This window comes from Silene latifolia, chromosome 1, assembly GCF_048544455.1.
Source record: "Silene latifolia isolate original U9 population chromosome 1, ASM4854445v1, whole genome shotgun sequence".
In the NCBI taxonomy this organism is placed as follows: Eukaryota; Viridiplantae; Streptophyta; class Magnoliopsida; order Caryophyllales; family Caryophyllaceae; genus Silene; species Silene latifolia.
In genome coordinates, this window is record NC_133526.1 from 124,116,080 (window position 1) to 124,119,259 (window position 3,180).

Genomic DNA, 3,180 nt, shown 5'->3' on the forward strand with positions numbered 1-3,180 from the left:
AGTGAGGACCCTCATTATCATATGGAAACCTTTTGCGATTATTGTGATGCTATCTCTCAAACGGGCGTGACTCAAGACCAAATTAGATGGGTCTTATTTCCTTTTTCCTTAATCGGCACCGCGAAGCAATGGTTGAAGGGCCTTGATAAGGCCACCCTTGGAATAGATTCTTGGAAGAAGTTGGCTCTAGCTTTCTACAAAAAATTCTACCCACCGGAAAAGACTAACATGCTAAGAGCTCAAATTACGGGTTTTAAGCAAAGGGATGAAGAGTCTTTGTATGAAGCTTGGGAGCGGTTCAAGGGAATTTGTCGCTCATGTCCTCACCATGGACTTAGCGAATGGTTTTTGGTGCAACAATTTTGGAATGGTTTATATGAAGATTCTAGGAACATTCTCAATATGGGATCGAATGGGATGTTCACCGAGATTGATGACAACCAAACTTGGGGCAAAATTGAAGAGATGGTAATCCACAATTCACAATATTGTAGGCCTCGCAAGGCTACTAGAGGAGGAAAGCACGAAGTGGACGCCGTTACCCAATTAGGTGCCCAACTAAGCTCCCATATCGATACTATCAACTTGAAGTTTGAACAAGCTATGGCTAGACTTGAGGAAAACTCAAAATCATCAAAGCATCATGTTAATGCCATGACGGCATCCTCATCAATCCCAAGTGGGATATGCGAGAATTGTGGAACTTTGGGTCATGACCCAAGTGAGTGTAGGGGAACAACCGAACAAGTTAATGCTTTCCAAGCATATAAAAGTGGTACCCCTTATTCAAATTTTTACAATGAGAATACCAAATTCCATCCAAATCTCTCATACAAAAGCCAAAATGTTCAAAACCCTCAAACAACATACACTCCACCACCCATGAGAAACCAAAATCAAAGACCCTTTTACAATCAAAACCAAAGTTACCAAAATCAAAATCCATACAATCACCAAAATGACCAAGGTTTTGATGTCCAAAAAGCGGTCCTCCAAATGCAAAAGAATCAACAAGAATTTTTCACTCAAATGCAAAAAGATAGCCAAACAAAGGAAACCACCATCAACAACATTCTAGCTCACACCAAGATGTTGGAAACACAATTGACTCAACTAGCATCTTCAAGCTCACAAAGACAAAAGGGGCAATTACCACCTCAAAGTAATCCCCCTAGACATGAAACGGTTAGTGCCATTCACTTGAGAAGTGGTACAAGGTATGAAGCACCGAAGAAGCAAGTTGAGGATGAAGTTGTGGAAGCTAGTGAAAAGGAAGAAATTGTGCAAAACTCCAAAGATGGAGAATCATCAAAAGAAGAAAGTTCAAAGAAAAATGAAGACAAGGCCAAGGAGAAGGAGCCCATTGTGATTAGACTTCCTTTTCCAAGTCGTCAAGCCAAGCCCAAATTTGATGATCAACTTGGAAAATTCATGGAAATTGTGAAGAATTTAGAAGTCTCAATTCCTTTCACGGAATTAATCAATCACGTGCCGGCCTATGCGAAATACATGAAAGATATCCTCACAAAGAAGAAGTCAATCCGGAAGCTTGAGACTATCGCCTTCACTAAGGTGAGTAGTGCAATACTTCAAGGGAGTTAGCCTCCAAAGTTAAAGGATCCGGGAAGCTTCTCAATACCGTGTACCATTGGCGACACAACGATCAACAAAGCCTTATGTGATCTAGGGGCTAGTGTGAGTGTCATGCCGTACTCGGTAAGTAAAAGATTGGGGATGGGAGAGCTTAAATGCACCAACATCACACTCCAAATGGCCGATAGATCGACGAAGACACCTTTAGGGATATGGGAAGATGTCCCCGTGCGAATTGGGAAGTTTTTCATCCCGGTGGACTTTGTCATTGTTGATATGGAGGAGGATTCCAACATTCCAATCATCCTAGGAAGACCTTTCCTACACACCGCCGGTGCGGTGATTGATGTGAAACATAGTGAGCTCACTCTAGAAGTGGGAGATGAAAGCATAACTTTTAATCTTGACAAGACTATGAGAGCTCCTCGTTTGCATGAACCATGTTTCATGATTGATCATTATAGCCGAAAGGATGAAAGGAAGAAATCGGAATTCCAATGGAAGAAGAAAATTGAAGATGCTCCATTCAAAGAGCAAGTGAATTGTGACAAGGAGAGCTTGCAAAGCTCATCAAAATCAACCAAGGAAGAAGAGGATGGCCTCATTGGCCAAGAGAAGAAATTGGGAGAGTTGTCTCCATCTAAGCAAGAGATTTTCAATGATCAACTCAATGAAGTTTGTGGTCTTTGGGACAACGAGTTTGAAGGGATTTTTAATCCCTACATTGGACATGCCATCGATCATGATCAACAACAAGGGCCAAGGTCTATTGAAGACCTCTACCATAATAATGAACAAGCTTTTGATTACTTCTTCAAGGTGTTGAGCAACATCAACAACACCTTGAACATGCCCCCTTGACATCTCATCAAGAATGAGAGTTTGGTGGAGTCCTCCCTAAACCACCACTTGTAAATTTTTCTAACTCCCTAACTTATATTTCAATTCTTGTATTGCATTTTTTGTCATCTTTGGATTTTTATTTACTTTGATCAAAATAATTGTCATGTTTGAGAGAATTGAGGGAGGGACTAACGATTTCAATTGATGTGTAGTGCTTTTAGCTTAGTGTGGGGATGGCAATTGCCTAGGCTATCCATGCCTTAGTAGTGCCCCCACAATGACGAACACAAGACTTGAAGAAAGAATGGAAGAATGGTATGAGAAATGCAGTGGGCACGGATGGAACTGAATCCGTGTACACAGGGGAAGAATCCGAGCGGATTCCAGAGAATCCGCCCGTCTGAGAGAATCCGAGCGGATTGCAGAAAAGACGCCCGTCTTGAACTGAGCTGAATTTTGGAAAATTCCTGAGTGTCACTGAATCCGGGCGTCCTGTGAAGAATCCGCCCGTCTTGAAGAATCCGTCCGTCTTGTATAAAATCCGTCCGTCTTTGCAGCTGAGGAAAACAAGCAAATTTTTCTGGACTGAAATCCGTCCGTCTTTGAGCAAATCCGCCCGTCCCGTGTTCAGCAAATCCGAGCGGATTGTAACAAATCCGTCCGTCTTTAGGCGAGTTTTGCAAAGTCCAGAAAGAGCAGAATCCGCACGGATTGCCCCTGCAGATCTGAAAATTTCGACCTCTT

The 3,180-nt window shown here is 42.3% G+C and overlaps 1 non-coding gene across 1 annotated transcript; it reads right to left on the reverse strand.

Annotated features, from left to right (window-relative positions):
* Positions 1-228: 228 nt before the first annotated feature.
* On the reverse strand, positions 229-335 carry LOC141618125 (small nucleolar RNA R71). Its single transcript, XR_012531306.1, has one exon. It is a non-coding gene; the product is annotated as a small nucleolar RNA R71 (small nucleolar RNA).
* Positions 336-3,180: the final 2,845 nt, after the last annotated feature.